Below are 20,860 nucleotides of genomic sequence, written 5' to 3'. Positions count from 1 at the left end.
TGAGGATCAGGATAAATAGCTGGGGAAAGTGGCAACCCAAATTCAAATCGGAATTAAATGTTTTGAACATGCAAAGCTTTTTACACTGAAGCAAAAAATATGTTTTATTTCAAATAAGTACAAAAGTTACAGTACTTTACTTTTGCAGAATATCTCATCTACTTCTCTAAAGCAAATATCATATAATATCTTTTCTGCAGTTAACAAAAGAACTGTGTGGGCACACCTGACGTAGTATTTCTAAAATAATGCATTAAAAAATTGTAGGAGTTCAAAAGCTAATATTCACATCTCCTATTAGCCCAGGGCATATGCCTTTATATTCAAATACATTCCATGCTATATTGTGCTTTGTTACAACATTGCATTGCATTATAAACAGTGAGCCTTTTGAAGGAAAGAAACCAAGGCCAGAGTTTGTGTGGAAGCTAGAGAATGTGCCTATCCAGGTTCAGGGCTAAAGCAGAAAGGTAAACATGTAGCCTCCTGACTTTGATCAAGCAGCACCTTCAGGCAGCTACGACCTACTACTCCTCAGATCACAGCAGTGGTCTTTAAAGCAGAATATCCAGTAAGTTTTGGAAGAGAACAAAAGGACAGTCAGTGGCTGAGTCTGATCAAAGTCAACATCAGCTGATTAAGATTTAAAAATCAGATAAAATGTAATTTTGTTGAACACTAGCAATACCTACTTCTCTTTTTCGCCCTTTCAATAACAAATGGCATTACAAATGTGTTCCAAACTATCCACATTTATTACTTATTTAAGATGAGTTTGCCTGTAAGTCACACATAGGAGACATGTAACTGAATTTTTGGCTCTTGGAATCACTGGGACAGATCACAGAAATAATCACTGGTGATGTTTTCCTGTCAGTGCTGGGGCAGCTCTGGGAAATGCACAGACTGCAGCTTTGAGAGGTTTATAAGATTTTTCACTCCAGCAGAATGATGTGGAGGGAAGTACATGTAAATTTTAAAAATATATTTAATCAGAGAGGTGATTAAAATGATAGAGAGACCAATTTGCAGACATTTTTCATGAATAAAAAAAAGTCTGCTCACTGAGCATTGGTCAGTGATACTGCAGGACATTCATTCGTAGCTGTGGCTATCGCAGTGTTTTTGTAACTATGGTGCATGGCACTCAGAGCCTGTGCAAGCCTTTTTAAGCTGCTGTCTTGACTGTTAAAAGCAAATATCTTGATGACTGCTTGAAGCAAGTATGACTAATTCAGGACTCCAGCTATTGGGAGAGAGAAACTGCAAGAGCATTAAAGTTAAAAGATCTGGTGTTCATTCACACATATATTTAGCTATGATATTTATTCCCTTTTAAGTGAAAGAAATATTTCTTTTTCACTTCATTCCACCCAATACCAAGCAGAAGTAGAGATCAGGAAGAAAGCTTTCATTTAAAATGCTCTAATCCTGCTGTTAGTCGTAGAAATATAGAGTCATAGAATGGCCTGGGTTGGAAAGGACCTTAAAGACCATCTAGTTCCAACTGCCTTGCCTTGGGCATGGACACCTTCCACTAGACTAGGCTGCTCAGTGCCCCATTCAACCTCTCCTTGAACACTTCCAGGGCTGGGATAGCCACAACTTCCCTGAGCAACCTGGTCCAGTGCCTCAGCCTCCTCACACTAAAGAATTTCTTCCTAATTTCTGACCTAAATCTACTCTCTTTTTAGCTTCAGCTACCTCTTCTGTGTTGAAGATCTGGTTCTCCTGGACATAAAACAAACCAAAAAGAAGGCCTAAATCTCCATTCCCCCTTAGTCTTTCTATAGTCTTTCTTGCAATCTTCCTTTAGGTACAAAAAGGCAGCCATAAGATCACCCCAAAGTCTTCTCTTTCCAGGCTGAACAATCCCAATTCCCTCAACCTTTCCTCACAGTCGATGCAATCTATCAGCAGTTTGCTCTGAGGCTGTTGCAGGGAGTGCTGGAGGTGGAAGAGTGGTGAGGGGGTTACCCAGGTCCCAGGCACTGCTGTGCACTGAAGGATGGAGAGCAGTGGGGCTGCTCCAGACATATCTTTTCTGTAACCCAGACACTTCTCCCATGCCTTGAGTGAACATTGTGAGGAAGAAGTAGACATAAGCTGACTCACATAGAATGCAAGGGACACAGGATCTCCCTACAAGATATCCTCACAATTAAATGTCCTCTTTTGACTCATAACAGTGAATTGTGCTGTCCTGTAAAAAGTAGCCATATTGTACAGGTAAACTGAACAAAGTTGTCATGCCAAGACAGATATTTTTTTTAATAGAGTTTCAAAAACTAGAAAAATCATCCATGAACAGTTCTTCAGGATTTTACCAGTTCCTCTATTTTTTTTTTACTAACGCAGATAATGGAAGTATCAGTTCACTATGAAAGCCCACCCTCCCCAAGCTCTGACTTCTTGGTGTTGAATATAACTGAATAGAAGAGTTTTCTGCTCTTTATGAAAGCAATGAATGCATTTGCATATCCAGTAGTGTGCATATTATTTTAAAAGTGAAAGATTATATCAATGGTAAATGTAGGTGGAAAGTAGAATAAAGTATCAACTGCTTGATGGAGACAGCACTCAAGAAGGTAGATTGTGTAACAGAGCTTCTCTGTGATTTTTTTAAAGGCTCTTGCTCCCTTCAGTATCCATATAAAAATTATTTTAGATAACCCAAGGAGAGAAAAAAAATGTGTAAAACCAAATAGGCTATTATAGATTGTCACACAAACAAGGCATGTCACAGACTGCAAGATGCATCTGAGAACCTGAATTCTGCTGCTGGGAAAAGAGAGAAACCTTCCTTTCCTTGGTGGGCAGAGCTGGACAAGAGAAAAACTTTCCTTGGAGAGCAGGAACGTTTCTTTCCTTGGACAGCGGGGATGGGGAAGCGGAGAGTTCCTTTCTTTAGAGAGCAGGGCCGGAAAAGAGGAACATTCCTCTCCTCGGAGAGCAGGACCTGGAGTGCTCCTGTGCTTGGGGAGCAGGACCAGGATCGCGCCGCTCCTTAGGGAGCAGGACCAGGATCGCGCCTCCCCTCAGGGAGCGGGATCGAGATCGCGCCGCTCCTCGGGGACCGGGATCGGGATCGCGCCTCTCCTCGGGGAGAGGGAGCGGGATCGCGCCTCTCCTCGGGGAGCGGGAGCGGGATCGGGATCGGGATCGCGCCTCTCCTCGGGGAGCGGGATCGGGATCGGGACCGGGAGCGGGATCGGGATCGGGATCGGGATCGGGATCGGGATCGGGACCGGGATCGGGATCGGGATCGGGATCGGGATCGCGCCGCTCCTCGGGGAGCGGGATCGGGATCGCGCCGCTCCTCGGGGATCGGGATCGGGATCGCGCCTCTCCTCGGGGAGCGGGAGCGGGATCGGGATGGGGAACGGGAGCGGGATCGGGATCGGGATCGGGACCGGGATCGGGACCGGGATCGGGATCGGGATCGGGATCGCGCCGCTCCCGGGCGCCCAGCGGTTGTGCTGCACGGCGGCGCCATCTGCCGGGCACCGCGGGTGTCGCGGCCCCGCGCAGCCGCCCCTGTCCCGCGGGCCGTGTCCCGCCGTCCCCGCAGGCGCGACCTGCAGCCGCCGAACCTGCGGCCGTGATGGTGCAGGAATAAGGACAAATATGGTTAGAGCATTCCTCTGGCACCGTGCTACTATGTTCTCGAGTTCATACAGATGCTACGCTGTATCACAGAACAATAGAATCGTGAACAGTTTGGGTTGGAAGAGACCTTAAAGGTCACCCCGTTCCCTTGCCATGGGCAGGGACACCTTCCACTACAGCAGGCTGCTCAAAGTTCCATCCAACCTGGCCTTGAACACTTTCAGGCATGGGGCATCCACAGCTTCTCTGGGCAACCTGTTCCAGTGTCTCACCACCCCCACAGTATAGAATTTCTTCCTAATATCTCATTTAAACCTACCTTGTTTCAGTCTAATGCCATTCCCCTTGTCCTATACTACATGCCGCTGTAGAAAGTCCCTCTCCAGCTGCCTTGCAGGCTCCCCTTAGGTACTAGAAAATGCTCGCCAATTCCCTGCAGCCTTTTCTTCTCCAGACTCAACAATCCCAATTGTTTTAGTCTTTCCTCATAGGAGAGACGCTCCAGCCCTTTAATCAGCTTGGTGTCCCTCCTCTGTATGTTTTGTATCAGTTTGCAAGTCAGAGTAAAATAGGTCTGAGTTTGTCAAAAATGCAGTTTTCTGCTGTTAACATATTTAATTAGAGGGCAATGTTCCCATGTGTCTCTCATTGACTCTCTCTGTAGAGCTGCAAAATTACAGGATACTACATTGAAGGTAGATTATTAGAGATGTTATAATACACCTTACTAAAACAAACAATGAGGGCAGAGAAGTCTGAAGTAGAATTCTAGTATTTGAAGTTCTTCTTTGTTAACATTCAGGTTTTATTACTCCTTTTTCTACTTCTTCTTGTAGTCACAAGCTTTTCTTCTCAATCATTATTTCAGAAATCTTCAGAGATAGAAAACTGAGATTGTCACAAGGCCACTGATTTCAAGAATTTCGCATTTCTGAAAAATATCATCAATCTTGAAATTTCCTGATAATGTTTCTAGTAAAATAGAAAAAACGGTTGAAGTTAAGAGAAAAAGAATAGAGGATTGTGGAGAATACATGGCTCTATATATTCAGTCGAAGGAGTGAAATAACAAATTTTCACCATCAAAAAGAGCAATATTACTGGACCGCCTTTTTTTTCTTGCCTTTTTTTTCTTTCTTTTCCTCTTATCCACACAATCTGTGCTAGAGGCAACGGAGATTTCAAGACAACTCATCTGTACCTAAGTTTGTACGTTCTCTTTAGGCTTTGAGCCAACTGTTTGAAGATTTTAGATGAACAACCTCATGACTTAACATACCAATGGTGTTGCTATTTCACTCATGCAATCACATGCCTTTCACTTAGCTCTTTTCTCATACTGATGTAAAAATCAATCCCAAGTATAAATGAAAAGTATATATTTCCTTGATGGTTTATACTTTTTAAATTAAAGTTATTAAAAAGATAGTTTATGCGGGATGCCTTATACTGTAATGGCTAGAGGCAATTTTAGGAGAGTTTTAGGACTCTGACTTAGTAAAATTTTTTTGTCTTTTAGCCTGTGTGCTAAACCTCTCCTATGTACATATTTCTTCTACCTCAGAACATTTTTCAATAATCCTTGAAACACAATTGTTCCTTAAATGAATTTGCTATATTGTTCTCAATCAATTCTCAATCAAGCCACAAAAGTTAATGTAAGGACAACACTTACTGTAGTGAAGCACAATTCAGTACTGAAACTGAACTCCAGATCAGTCTAATGAAAGAACCCAAGGATGAAATAAAAGAGTGAGGGCTTCCAAACATCACTGTAGAATAAAGAAATTAAATCAGCACTTCTCTGTTCTGCAGAAATGAAGAGAGGTAGGAGTCACTGCCTGCCTTCCCAAAGCTTCAAAGAGACAGCTGCACATGTTTTTCAAATCTTCCAGATCTTGCATGTTCTTATGTAAAATCAAATATGTAATTTGCCTGCTCCTTTACAGTCTCGCTCATCCCTTGGGCCACTCTGTCCCACGATGGCCACCTGTCTGTGCAGGGAGTGTCAGCGCTCCAGGGCTCCGGCTGCCCCACAGTTCATTTCTTACCCATCTATTCCAAACACTAAGCTCAGCCACCTGCTGGACAGCCACAGGATCCAGCTGAGCACTTGACTTGGGCTCCTTTCTGGAGCTAAGGCAGCGCTGACGGGTGCCCCAGGTGTATTTTGCATTATCCCATCCATCCAAAGGTTTGGATCACTCCAAATGATGAACTGGCTTCAATAGTGACCCTGTTTTACCCTTACAAGTATTTGATTATGTCCATTATGCTGTATCACGTGTCAGTTATTATCTTCTATTGTGTGCCCATCATACATTTCTCAATTGCTTAATTACTTTATCCAGACACTAAGTGCATAATCACATTCCAGTAATTAGCCTTGCACATGCAGTTGATGCCTAAGCCACGTTACAATGGGGGCTGTACCTGGATGTCTCCCAAGCCACATATTTTTGTTCTATATCCTGGCCACAGCTGACCAAGTTCACACAGAGCTGTCTACTTCTGTCAGGCCTTCACTGTTCTGTGAAACACTGATTTGCAAAATACCATAGCTTCTATACTATTATTACTATTTCTCTAATTCAGAAGGAGGATAACCAATACCATATTATATTTACTTAAAATAATTGTCCTTTCATTTATTTAAATACAACAGGAGTACTTACTTCTCAGCAATGCCTCCTTTGGGCTCATTTGGGGTTTTTTATCTAAAACAGGAATGTTCAAGAGGACAGGAAACTCTTACATGGAAATGGTGAAAATTTCCCAAGTTTTCTTTGGAAATACCCTACAAAGAGACTAAAAAAGAGAGAATGCAAAAATACGTAGATTCAGAAGAGTAGCACAGAGATGGGATTTCTGATCTATCCATCAAATACAGCAATAAAGGAACATTTGATGGGATGATGAGATACTGCAAAGCCAAAAATACATTCCTAGTAAACGATGCCTATAATTAATAAGGCATTGCTGCAACTTGCTGCAACAGAAGGTTAATGAAGGAAGAGCTTTATGAAATTCTGTCAGGAGCACTTAAGCGCTTTCTGCTCAGATTCATATTTTTTGCATGAGAAAATGGAATTACTACCTAGCAAGTGCTCTAACCACAGGGCCACCACAAAAAAATATCCCTTTTTGCTGGCCCTGTGGGCCTCTGATGTATATTTGTGGATCTGATTAACTTACAGTGGTGGACAAACAAGCAAACACAGTGTGACCACCCATGGAAGTGGACAGAAAGAACTGGAAATAGTGTTGTATGAATCAAGACTTGCAGATGAACTTAAGTCCTATGGTCAGCTTCTCTCAGAAAAGACAAAGGAGCTGCAGAATGGCTTCAGAGGTAGATGACCAAGGAAGAGAAGCACAGGAAAAACTTTCAGAGATTGGGATGGATTATCTGAGATGGAACATGAGAGGAATGAAAAATACACAGAGGAAACAAGCATCATTATTATAGTATAAGAGAAAGGAGACAGCCAGTGACAGCAACAAATATGGATTTGATGAAAGAAAACACCTTTTTACTCAGAAAAACATCATATATTACCAGTTTGTGAAATTAATTCACAAGTGCTCAGGAGAATTGAAAAAAAATTGCTTAGGAGTACTGCATGTATGCAGTAGAAATAATTCACAAACTAGAAGGAAAAAACTTATTTAAAAGAATGAAGCTATAAACCCATGCTCTTCAGGGAATTAGACTGATGAAGTTCAGGGAACTGAAAGGTAACTGTGCAGCCTCTAGTTTTTTCTCTGAAGTTGGCCTTGATGTATGACATTAAATTGGGCCAGATGAGGCTTTAATGTAGCTGCCAAAGGCAGGAACTAAGTATTAGGAACATATTTACCTTGGGAAAAGGAAATGGAAGCAGAGAAGAGGAAAGAAAGTGAAAGACAGAATACAAGAACAGCAATAAATGAAAGAATATAAAGAAAAACAAATAATAAAACTGACAACAAGTTAACTTCAGTTTTACATTGGCAAACGTGTCATTGGACTCCTAAAGTGAGAGATGCAAGGGTACGTATGGCAGACACAAACGTTTGTATTGTGATTTTCTTCTTCACAGAAATAAATCATTAATGGTCAGTTTTGGAAACTACTAAGACATATTGATGCACACTAAAAACCACTTGTAGATAATGTATATGTACACAAAAACACTTCCACATTTTGCCATGGCCCAGCTCATCCCTTGTAGTGATTCACTAAAATGTAATAAAATATTGTAGCTTTTCTGCAAGGGAAATCTCACCATTAACCAAGAAAATTAAAGAAAAAGTTTCCCCAGTCAGGTTTTTAAGTGGATAAATGGAGATTTTAAAAAGGAATCTGGATTCTGATCACTCACAGGGGGAAAAAAAAGCATCTCACCATAAATACAAATGAAAGAACCAGGTGTCAAGATATCATAAACAAATGGGAGGACAGAGTGAGCCATCTGCTTCATCAAAGAAAAAATTCATACCCTGCAAGTCTACAAAAGATAAACACTGGGTGATAAGAGAAAAATTTTGTTTTTTCAATGTCTTGAAGGTAGGAACTGCACTGGGTAGTGGTAGGGTTTGTGCCAACCAGATAAGGAAAAGATGAATCCAGCCAGAGCTGCTGGCTCTTCCCAACTTGTGACCTTCAAATTGAGTATGTTACACAGGGAACAAGAGTCAGCCCATAACTGAGGAATCCATGGGGTGCTCAATCCCTGCAGTCCTTCCCCAGGTGTACAGGGAGTGAGTGAGTACCCCAGCAAGAGTGCATGGGAAAGCTCCCTGGAGTGAGGTCTGTTCATGCAATTTGGGCTGGGAAAGCCAGCAGGAATGGGAAAAGCAGGCCTGGAAACATCTAACACAGAGTAGTAAAAAAGGAGAGGAGTCATGCTGAGAGAGGAGGCTGCTGCTGGCAGATGGGCTGTGTCCAGCCACATCAGGGCAAGGTGGATGGGCAGTGAGGCAGGACATCAGCACTGAGCTGGTGGCCGGTGAAGGAGACCAGAATAAGAAGAGAAGGCAGACACCATGTGTATGTGAGGCTGTAGAGGTGAAGATGGTCATGATTTAAAGATGCACTTTACTTCATAAAGGAATTTGGAAAGGTTGAGAAATCTGTAAAACATCTTAATAATCATTAGACTTCTTTGTCTCATTAATTCACCTCCTCGCACTTGATCAGGGCATGCCTACAGTTAGGATGTCTGGTCTCCAGCTAATAGAGCATGGGCAGCTATATGTCAGACTGCCCAGTGTATGGTGGGTATTTCTGTGCTATAAATAGAATGAAAACCCAGAGGTAAATATGGAAAATACCATAACTGCATTAAAGGGAGAGGATGTCAGGTGTATTAGATTAATTCCCTATAACTATACAAAGGATTAGAAAGAAGTTGGTCAGTGCAGTTCCTCGACAAGTGATTGAATGCAGGGCCAGACAAAGCTAACAGTGCTTATATTTAACTTACTAATGCTTACTTACTAATGCGACATCTTGTGCACTGCAGGTGACCCCAAGCAATTTAATCAGAATTTAAACTCTCTTTTGAGGATAAAAGGAAAAATCCAGCCCTCACAGTTGTGAAAATGGCTTCCTGAACATGAACTACTGTAGCTATATCAAAGATCTGCTCGGTTCTACTGTCACCTAGCAATAAAAAGTAAAAAGAAACAAAAAAAAAAAATTCTCCTCTTCCTTGTATCTATAATTTTCTAGATGAATTTCCATGTTCATTGTCATTACAGTGTTGCCAGCTGGGCTGACACGTGACGTTATACTGAGAGGATGTTCTATTTGTCGGGGATGTCAAATGAAACAGATAGTTCTATCTGCCATAAGGACAAGATCATGAGCTCTCTTAATAGTGCTCTAGCAAACAGACCATACAAACACTGGGTAAGGAGCTACTACGTAGTGATTGACCGAAAGCTGGTTTTCACCGCTCCCCATCAAGAACAGGAAATAGCATCAGAAGTATTTTCTTCAACTGTGCACCAAAGAGGAAAACAATTTTTCTAGGCACAAGTGAGATTTTTGGAAGCTAAACAGGGCACCAAAGAAAATTAAAAAAGGAAAAGGAAGAGAACTTTGAAAAGTAAATTAGACTGCCTAAACACAGTGCCATTTCAATTGTTTTGTGTTTCCAGGACTATTATGTGAAATTGTAATAGATATCAAAAGTCTTTTATGAGATCTATGTGCTTCTGGGATGCAACAGTACATTAGGGAAGAATTCCTACTGCATCCAAAATTAAATCAACACCTATATTTAAGTAACTGAATTTATCCTCAGTATAGATTACATATGGGATAAGATGTGGGTAATTCAGTCCTGCACACCAGTGTTCTAATTCAGGAATACCCTTTTGAAGCAGAAGGTGCTTGTTCTCCCAAGGGGGAGCTCACCTGTGTTTCTGCAAAGGTATTACAATATTAATCTCTCTTCTGTGCATATGCAATCTAATACGATGAAGTCCTTACAATTGAGGGTCTTTCAAAGGAATAGACACATTCTGTATTTTTCCATCCAGGGCATAGTTCTTTGCATTTACCCACACTGAAGTTAATTTACCATCTTTTTGTTGTTTCTCTAGTTGGTTTGAATCTTAGTCAACTTCCCTTACAGGTTTTTTCTATAGCAGTTAATCTATATAAGTAACTTTGTCTTCAAAGTCCTCTCTCTCCCTTTGTTTCAATTCTTTCCAGATTACAAACAGATACATGAAACAGCAGATGAGTTTGTGTGGCATCTAAAAGATCCTGCTGTTAATTTTACAATGATGGGAGTTGATTTTTCACTGCTGTCATTGGTTGTTGCCAACCGGTCAATATAACTGTTGGATGCATGATGAAATACAGGAAATCCTGATGTAAAAAAGTTCACCCGAGTAACCTAATAATGCCACAGTATGGATTCTGAACATTTGTATTTCCATTTCAGGCACTGCTGGACTTAATGAGCCGTTCTTGGTACCACCCAATCCCACAGGAAAGATTCAGAAAAGTAGGAAGGGAGCAGAGCTGGCTTTGTCTGCATCCAGCTCTCTCCTTGTTCTCCCAGGGCCAGTGAAGCAGGAGCTGCACATTCCCCAGGCACCCCAGCACAGCTGCCAGTGCTCCATGCCTTGTCCCTCAGTGCAGCTGCTCAGAGCATGGGGGACTCCAGCATTGGTCCCAGCCCAATTTTCTTCCTCACCTACTTTTCTTCTTGAAAAACAACAGCAAAACCTTACTGAATTTATTTCTGCCCTGGCCTCCTGTACCCTTCAGACAAAATGCAGCCCTCCAGCTGACTTTCCTCAAACCCTGGGATTATGGACAGGAGTTAAAAGTTTATTTTAGTAGTATTTTTCAGTAGTTGTCCCTTTGTTCATTATGTCCCAGCATGGCTCACCAGGAGGTGCCTGCAGGGACAGCAGGGAGCTTACTGCTGAAGTTGAAACAATTCCATTGAGGTCTTCAATTCCATTTCCATTCAATCACCACAGCTGACTAACCCAATACCAAAACTTCATATGCATATTTCTTAATGCCAAAAGCATCAGACCATTGCTCTGTCTGGCAACTAGTTATTTTATGTAGGTTTAATTCACTAGCAATTGGAAAGTTGGCAGCAATCTCACCATGACTGGTTCCAAGGAGTGATTTGAATACAGGAAAGTACTAAGGAATATAAGAGCCTAGGTTTTACTTTTCTAAAATAACCACTCAAGTCAGACTCATAAAAATTTTCTATAGGCAACGTAATTTTTTTAGAAGTATAAATCATCAAGTTAATAAAATGCTAACGGAAACATTAAATGTGCGTACATCAAGCTAATTAATTCTACAAGGGGTAATATTTTCATTCATTATCTTAGTATGACTATCAACTTGTAATGAGTTTTTAAATGGTGTCAACTGAATTTGAAAATATGACTACATTACACTGTGACACATGAATTTTTTGTGTACTACTGCACTGATCTCCAGGCATGATGCAAGTACAAACAGAAGGGGAAAAGGATTGTTTCATTTCAATTTAATTCAAATTGCTACATAACCTCACAGAGGGATTTAGAATTGTTCCTTCTTTCCAAGCTTAAAGCCAAACATTTAATGTATAATCTTGTACTACATTATGAAGCACACCACATGTAGAATCTTGCTCATGTGTTTGGTTGTTCAAAGTTTCACAGGGAATGGGGGACAAAACTAACACCTCTGCACTTTCAGATTACTGAGAAAAATGTGCACTGTTCCACTGAATACTCAGATAATTTGAATGTCTGATTCAAAACAATGAGCAGAATGCAAACAGGTTAAGAGTAAAATAACACTAGAAAACATGAAACAAAAGGTATGTTTAGTCCACAAAGAGGTATTACTCACTGAGTGATGCGGTACTGGAAATCTCTTACAATGGCAAAAAAATTTAATTTTCTATGGTATCAACAATTTTACACAGTAGATAGTATAATTCTGGGAAGAAAAAAGTTTGAGCTTGTTGTACACATATATATGTGTTTCAGTCTTAAAATTCATTGCCTGCACAAAGCTCCTGTAAGCAACAAAGAGCAACACTAGAAAAATAGCCTTTCATCTGTATATTTAAGGTATTCCTAAATTAAAAACCTGATGGTGTTATGAAATTTACTGTCTCAAATAATATAGTCACACTCTCACTACAAACAGTTGGCCAAATCCTGCTGATTCCAGACCCTGCCATTGAACAGAGGTCTCAAATCAAAGTGCAAATTTCACCCAGAACCTTTTAAACACTCACTCTGACAGAGTGGCAAGTGGGAGTTTGTGGGGGCTTGCTGTTTTGTCTGTCCTGCTTTGCTTTGCAGGTTCAGAAGCCATGTTGATATTACAAAAGGACTGTAAATCTTCTCTTAAAATCTGATTGACATTGCTGGGATGAGGAATTTCTTCTGACTGGTGAGAGGTAATTGGGTATATTCCAGTAGTTTGCATTCAGATGGAAGGAAAAGAGATTAGGTAGATTAACCTCCATCATCTGGGAGATGACATTTCTTGCTGTGTTTGAAGTATTTTGTGAAGGAAAGATGGCACTGATTTTGAAGTTTATATTAATCAAATCTCTTTGATTTTGTTTGATGCAGCAGCTGCAGTGACACACCCTCACTCTTTGAAAGTCTTGAGCTGCAAGGGCCAGGATTTAGAAGAGACCAGCTACAGCTCACAGAAGTGTCACCTCCAGCCTCCAGGGGGAAGGAAAGCACTTGTCTAATTTCTCCTCTTATCTTCTTAAATTTGCTTTAGAATTGGAAGCAGTGATGGGTGATTATATCCTCATACAAAGGTCTGACTGAGAGTAGGTTTCTACAACAAAGCAAAGTCAAAAATTAACAGAAGATGGTTACATGGCAAAAACGTTATTTTTCTTTGTTTCTTTTTTCTTTCTTCATTTCTTTCTTCCTTCCTTCTTTCCTTTCTTGTTTTCCTTCCATATTTTCCTTGTTTCATTCCTTTCTCTCTCTCTCTTTCTTTCTTTCTTTCTTTCTCTTTCTTTATTTCGTTCTTTTTTCTTTCATACTTTCTTTCTTACTTCCTTTCTTTCTCTTTCTTTCTTTCTTTCTTTCTTCCTTTCTTTCATTCTTCCTTTCTTTCTCCTTTCTTTCTTTCTTTGTTTCTTTCTTTCTTTCTTTCTTTCTTCCTTTCTCCCTTTCTTTCCTCCTTCTTTCTTCCTTTCTTTCTTACTTTCTCTTTCTTGCTTTCTTTCTTTCTTCCTTCCTTCTTTCTGTTCTTTCTTTCTTTCTCTTTCTTTCTTTCTTTCTTTCTTTCTTTCTTTCTTTCTTTCTTCCTTCCTTTCTTTTTCTTTCCTTCTTTCTTTCTTTCTTTCCTTCTTTCTTTCTTTCTTTCTTTCTTTCTTTCCTTTCTTTCTTTCTTTCTTTCTTTCTTTCTTTCTTTCTTTCTTTCTTTTTTTCTTTCTTTCTTCCTTCCTTCCTTCCTTCCTTCCTTCCTTCCTTCCTTCCTTCCTTCCTTCCTTCCTTCCTTCCTTCCTTTCTTTCTTTCCTAGATGCCATCTCCTGGTAGCAAGGTCTTCCTGACCTGGATTTGCAACAGTGAAATTTTACAAGTAAAGTGACTACAGTTACAATAAATTTATTTTATTATTTCAGTTTATCATTTTAAAGTGGTATTGGGCTAAATACTCTGCAAAAAATTCCAGGTGTTTAATGTGCTTCAGTCACACAGATACTTCGGTGTGTGTTTGCTTTTGTGTTTGTGAATAATCTTGAGGTAAAATGAGAGCTCTGAGGGTCTGAATTAGAGAGCATCAGCCTCTTTGCGAACATCACCAAAGGTTAACCATGACAAGAAAAACTGATACATCTTGACCCTCAAAAAAGGGCAAAGATTTCTTCTCTTCAACCAGGTATAAACTATTTTCATTTGTATGAAAAACCTTTTCCAATAGTTGGATTCACTGCAAACCCTTTCTGTGCACCTTGTTAAGAAGCACAAGCTGATCTGACCACTAATACACTACCTAGAGAGGCAGAATGCTGCAGACACTTTCCCTCAGCCCCACAGCCCCAGTCCTGCCTGCTGGGAAGGGTGCACAGCACTGCAGGTTCAGCCCACCATGCCCAAAGCAGTTGTTTGTGCAGATCAGCCCCAAATCCTTTCCCAAGTCCAGATCCAGAGGCCACTTCCAGCTGTGGCCCTGGCCAAGCATGGTCCCTCGTGTCTCATCCCAGCTGCCTTGGCTTGGGGGGAATCTCCAGAATGGACAGTGCAAGTAGCACTTTCCAGCCCCTCTGAAGGTAGGAGTGGTGGCTCTCTGTGTTTGTTACAACCCTTACCTTTAGGACTGTTACAGGGCGACCAGGGGTGTGATCTGAGCAAAGCCTGGAATTCAGCCAGCCCTGGGGAGATAACTCTGAGTGAATCTTGTGTCTTCTTGAAAAAAATCCAAGCCCAGAAAAGGATAAGTTTTGACCTGTTCTTATTTGCTTTGGCAGTGACTAAAAGGGACTACCAACTACCTGTTGACAGGCTTTGACTACATTTAATTGCTGAAAATCAGACTGTAAGTGACTTGAAGTGATAGGCAAGTACTTAATGAAATTATTGAGATCAGTAACTTTTCCAGTGAGACCAAACCAAAGAGGCCAACCAAACATTTATTGAAGCTGAACCACTAATGAAGCAACCTATCAAAATGTATTTAATCACAATTTTAATGTTCTATTCCTGAAGAATTACTTAGTATCTTAAAAGGTGCTGATTTTTTTCTGCCTCTCTTCTGAGAAGCCATCACCCCAAGGAAATCTATTTCCACTTATTTCACTCCTCATCCACATGTCAATCACAATATGCCATACTAGACACCAAATATTAACTGAAAGGAGTAATATTACTATAAATGGCTAGAAGGCACTCCTAGTAAAAATATCAAATTTTACTTAACTAGTATATCACAGCTAAATGTTGGGAGAAATCCTGCAAGTTTGGGACTCAAATTCAGCACTCATAAGGCTGCTCCCTGACTGAAACAATTTCTCAGAAGAGATTCTGGTTGCAGACGTAGGTACTTGGATCTACTTTTGAAGCAAATGTAAATATTACTCATTTTTTTTATTTCACTAAAACATTGCAACTTAAGTACTATATTTTAGCAATGTTTAGTAGCTATTATGTCAAAATATATCTCAGTCTTTTTTGTATGGTGTCACCAGAAGGGATTTCTGACTTAGGTATTATTTAACACCACTTTCAAGAACAATGAAGTTGCCTGAAGCAGAAACTTTGCATCAGACACAGATAAATGCAGTCCAAACTCCTATGAAATTTACTTGGGAATTAACAATTGCAGTTGGATTCCAGTTTAATCCTGAGTTTTAACAGGACTGCAGAAGTTTTCCAGCCATCTGTAAAGAGAAATTGCTTTTCCTGAAGCCTTGCATCTTTTTACAGAGCACTGGCTCCTTTACCTCCTCTAACTGAAATACTGCCAAAACCTGAATACTCTCCACTCCTTTCATTTACACTATTCCTCTACCTGGCAAATATGGAAGTAGGAAAGGATTAGTAAAACATCTTCAGCAACACAAAAGAGCAGGCAGCATTTCCCCTCATAAAAACCCAGTCCAGAGGATGATACAGCATCGTTTTGACACGTGATAAAGTTTTATAGTTGTACTTAGCCAGGCTGTTACTATGCATGCTCTAACATTTCAGCATATCTGGGACAAAACAGATACCTTTGCACTGTCCCCAGTATCACAGGCAGCCTCTGAGCAGCCCCTGGGAGACCAACTCTACTCCACAGCTCTGCCAGATGTGGCACAGTACAGGCAGCATCCAAAGCCTACTTAGAGGGTGAAAAACAGGCAGGAAATATTGATGAAGATGGCAGCAAGGTCTACTGAAATTTGACAGCTTTACTATTTTTCTGTCACTTCAGCTTTTGGCCTAAGCTCGAAAGTGAAGGCAAAAGAAGCAGCTGCAATAAGAAAAATAGTCACAGGAATTACCAGGACCAGATCAGGCTTGCCTGAGTAAACACAGGCCATTAAAAACAGGCTAAGGATTAAATCTAGGCTCTCCAAAACCAAAGTGGTACACTGAGTACATATACCACTTTCCATTGAATCATAGAATCATTCAGGTGGGAAAGACTTCTGAGATCAAGTCCAACCATTAATCTAACACTGCCATATTCATCAGTAAATCATGCCTCTAAGTGCCACATCTCCACTTCTTAACATGTATTTTAAATCTCTCCAAGGATGGTGACTTAACTCTCTGGGCAGCCCATTCCAGGAATGGATAGCCCTTTCAGTGAACAAATTTTTCCAAATATCCAATCTAAATATCCCCTGAAAAAACTTCAGGCCACTTCCTCTTGTCCCATCATTTGTACTTAGAAAAAGAAGCTGACTGCTACCTGGGTACAATCTCCTTTGGGATAGCCATAGAGAGCAATAAGGTGCCCCTGAGCTTCCTGTTCTCCAGGCTAAACAATTCTCTTAGCAGCTCCTCATCAGATTTGTGCTCCAGACCTTCCACCAGCACCACTGCCCTTCTCTGGACTCTCTCCAGCACCTCAATGTCCTTCTTTGTAGTGAGGGGCCCAGAACTGAACCCAGGATTTGAGGTGTGGCCTCACCAGTGCTGAGTACAGAGGGATGATCACTGCCCTGGTCCTGCTGGCCATGCCATTCTTGATGCAATATGTACTTATTTACAGAATGCAGATTTACACAGGCAATTAGATGTACAAGGTTCCTGCAGCTCTGAGCTCTGCTGCAGCACTGCTTTCTGCCCATAGGTACAGTGATACAACCCCCCCATACCTGGGCCAGGTTTAGCCCTCAGTGACTGTTTGCATGCTACCTGTTGCTGTGTCTGAGCACTTTACTTCTTCAAGTGTTCTCATACCTTTTTAAGAACTTCTGTATTAAGATTATTCTCTTTTCGCTGTAGGATTATACTAATTATGTATGTCCTCCATGTGATATTAATTTAAAACTAATTTGCCTTATTTGCTGTACTCCTGGTAATTCTCCTGGTAAAGTTCTCTCAAAATCAGTCCTTTGGAATACTTTGAGGTTTTTCTCCTGGAACTCATTCCGCAAACTTTTTTGATTAGCAGTTCATAATGGGGACCAACAGTAGGAAGGAATGGAAAGAATAAGGAGAATTACAGGATAAGCTGATCTTTCAGCCTGAGCAAAGGTGGTCTTGGCACTTTCTATTACAAGATTCTGTTTTCACTTGAACTTCCAGGCTAAAATTTTCATTCAGAGTGTTTGCCTCCACTTGACTTACTTGAAAACTTTAGGGAAAAGAGCTCAGCTATATTCAAAGACAAAAGTGAAGGACAAAACAGATCCAAAAATCTGGATTTGCTTTGGAAGAGCCTTTGTAGTTCTGAGTAGAGAACTAGAAACTTGTGCAGGCAGTTATCTAAGTGTCCTGTCTTTGTCTCTTGCTATTCTCAGAAGGGGCAGAAGCAAAGAAAACAGTGGAATTGTGTACCTCAAAATAAAAACCTGAAATTAGTAATTTGTTAGAAATAATAATTAAATTCTGTATTTGCAGTAAAGATTGGTTTTGATAATGGACATAGGACAGTGCTCTGCTTTAGGATGGAGATAAGAGACTTTGGAGCCTGGCAGTGACAGGGTGCAGAGACTCACATGGGGAGCAGGATGACGGGGCTGGAGCGAGGAGCTGGGCAGGAGCAGCAGTCCCAGGTTGGGCTGTGGCCCACGGGCAGTGGCAGCTCTGGCCAGCTCAGCAAGATGCCTGGGATAAAGAGCCCCAGAGACAGCTTTGGGGCAGGGAGCCTGGTAGCGAAGTGGGATAAGTGCGAAATAGATGTGAGGCAAAAGGCTGAAGAAAGCAAAGTCCAAGAAAAGTGCTCCAGGGAGCTGCAGGGCAATATGGGCTGCCATTCCCACTCCTGCAGTTCTGGAAGCCCCTGCCACAGCACAACAGCCCCAGTGCAAGGAAGATCAGAACTGCTGCAGCGAGCAGTTGGTCCGTTACCTCCAGCAGCAGCGATCTGGGCAGTAAATCTGCAGGCTTCAACCTGCTGGTGAGCTGAAAGAAGAGAGAATTGGGGCTGTGGTTAAGACAGTTGAGCGTTGTCTTTCAATTCCAGCCTCATTTGTGCCACAGGCTCCTTCAAGAGCTCGCCTAAAGCCCAGGCTTCACACCCTGCCACCAACTGAAGTTCCTCTTTTCTGCCACACCGAACCCACACCCCGGGCTGGGGAACTTGCAGGGGTCCTGAACTCACCCACCTTCAGCCAAAATCAATCAGAGTTGGCCTCTGAATATAAAAATATATCTGATCTCTGTATTCTCTGAAATACCAGGTCCAGGAATCCTATAAAGGTCCCCTTAGTTTCTATAATAATTTTCTTGAGATGCACCTCCCCAGCACTGAGGCATTAATAATAATAGTAAAATCAGACATTGTTTGGTGTAAAAACAAATCATACACTGACCCTGTGATAAAGTATCTTAGCAAAGACCTGGACACTATTTTTTTATTCAGATGTCTTTGAATTAACTAACTTGTATATGGCAAAGAGTGAGTGATGAGAAATTAAAGTATATCTTGAGTCTTCTTTCTCTGAGTAAAAGCTCTTCCTTCTGCTGGGAAACAGATTAGGCTTTTAGATTTTAAAAAATGATTACACGTAACAGGGGCACTGAATCAATGTCCTCTGTAATTCTGCTACATCTCCTTCTCACTTTAAATCTTTCCTGAAGCATGAGGCAGTTCTGTTTTCTAGGAAGCACTAAATTCCAAAGCAATTGCATGTAAAACCAGCAAATAGGTGTTATTAGTATACAGTTAATTTCAGAGAGATTACCATTGGTTACACTGAATGCATGTCAAATACTAGAAACCAAAAATAGACAAATACTGGATACTACAGATTGTGTGAAAACAAAATTGTAAAATTGTAACATTTTGTATTGGTAGGCCCTTTTCCTTTCTCTTCCTTTTCCCTTCCCCTTCCCTTCCCCTCCCTTGCTTTTTTTTTCCCTTCCCTTCCCCTTCCCTTTTGGAGTCCAGAGCATCCCTCTGCTGCCCTGGATGACTTGAGATCCTGGCAAAGAGCCCAGAAACCTTGGCAGCAAATCAAAAACACCTGTGGCTTCGATTTTAGCCCATGGGAGATGTTGCCAACCTTATATGAGGAATTACAAGCCAAAAGGGTTTGAGTAGTGTAATAGAGAAATTGACACAGGGTGGAAAAGTAGAATTTGGGGATTTTTTTTTTTAGAATGTAATTCAGGGGACAAGATGGAGGGATTTGGGTGTGTCCTAACCTTCTTCTTGTTCTTTTTGTCCTCCATGTCTTGGTGCGATAGTGACACTTTTCTATTGGTCTAGGATAGAGACACATTGTCCAACATAGATTTTAGGTATTGGTATGGGAACTGTAAACATGGTACACGTAATTTTGAGTATATAATGTGGGAGATGTCTGGGGCTGAAAAAGACTGCCATAGCTTCAGTGCTAGCTGGACCTTGGCGGGTCAAAAAGAAACTATTACAGATAAGAAAAAATAAACAACATTGAAAACTCAGCTTCATGCATTCCAGACCTTTTCTTCAGCAGCTGAGCTAGGGAAAAAAGGACTGTCATACTGTTGGGGTCTTGCCAAGTGGCCCTTCCCTTCCCTTCCCTTCCCTTCCCTTCCCTTCCCTTCCCTTCCCTTCCCTTCCCATTAGGTATCTACACTAAATTGCAAGAGCTGAATTAATCATTTCCATTTCTACACTTTACTGCTTAAAGAAGCACCTATGAAACACAGCAGCACTCAAATACACAATAATCACAGTGTTTATTCTCAAACAGATATGCATTACATTTTGGAGAACACAGCTAAGATGAAAAAATCTTCTAAAATTAAAAAAATCCGAACCCTGTGAGCAAACAACTAATTTTTACTTCTTCACTATTAGCAGGGCCAGTCTTTGGATCAGCACTGACTCGTCTTCAGCTGCTGGAAAAAACAGATGTGGTTCAAAGAAGTCTTTCAAAGTGGTGGAGGCGTTTGCGCCTGGCCAGACCGGCCTCCAGCCCGCATCAATCAGCCCAGGGGTCTCCAGCCGCATGCTCCGCGTTCCCCCTGCTTCAGGCAGCGCAGGGAGCGGGCGGGCAGCGCGGGAGCGGGAGCGGGAGCGGGAGCGGGAGCGGGAGCGGGCAGCGCAGGATCCGGAGCGGGAGCGGGAGCGGGCAGCGCAGGATCCGGAGCGGGAGCGGGAGCGGGCAGCGCAGGATCCGGAGCGGGAGCGGGAGCGGGCAGCGCAGGATCCGGAGCGGGGGCAGGCGGGCAGCGCAGGATCCGGAGCGGGAGACGGAGCGGGAGCGGGGGCGGGCGGCAGCGCAGGATCCGGAGCGGGAGCGGGAGCGGGCGGGCAGCGCGGGATCCGGAGCGGGAGCGGGAGCGGGGGCGGGCAGCGCAGGATCCGGAGCGGGAGCGGGCAGCGCAGGATCCGGAGCGGGAGCGGGCGGCAGCGCAGCATCCGGGCGTGCGGGGCTGCTCCGGCCGCTCCCGGTGCTGCGGGCGCTGCGCGCCGAGCCGCGGCCGACAGCTGCAGAACGCGGGGGCGTGGGGAACGTGGTTTCACGGAGTTCCAAAACTTTAAATTTTAACAGTGCTCCTTACACCTGGTGGGTTTTAAATCAGAAAGAAAGCGGGGGGGAAAAACGGGAAGGGGGGAGAAAGGAAAGGAGGGGAAAAAAGATTTATTGTATTAATATG

At 42.1% G+C, this 20,860-nt stretch overlaps 1 long non-coding RNA gene across 1 annotated transcript; it reads right to left on the bottom strand.

Moving 5' to 3' along the window:
* Nucleotides 1–13,490: 13,490 nt before the first annotated feature.
* Nucleotides 13,491–20,393, bottom strand: LOC146768134 (uncharacterized). The gene is made up of 3 exons (XR_014950961.1): nucleotides 18,119–20,393; nucleotides 14,425–14,487; nucleotides 13,491–13,666 (listed from the first exon to the last, which is right to left on the bottom strand). It is a non-coding gene; the product is annotated as an uncharacterized LOC146768134 (long non-coding RNA).
* Nucleotides 20,394–20,860: the final 467 nt, after the last annotated feature.

The sequence above is a fragment of the Lonchura striata genome, chromosome 2 (genome assembly GCF_050655825.1).
Source record: "Lonchura striata isolate lonStrDom1 chromosome 2, ASM5065582v1, whole genome shotgun sequence".
NCBI lineage: Eukaryota > Metazoa > Chordata > Aves > Passeriformes > Estrildidae > Lonchura > Lonchura striata.
Note: the sequence above shows the minus strand (reverse complement) of the source record. Positions and strands in the feature narration are given on the sequence as shown.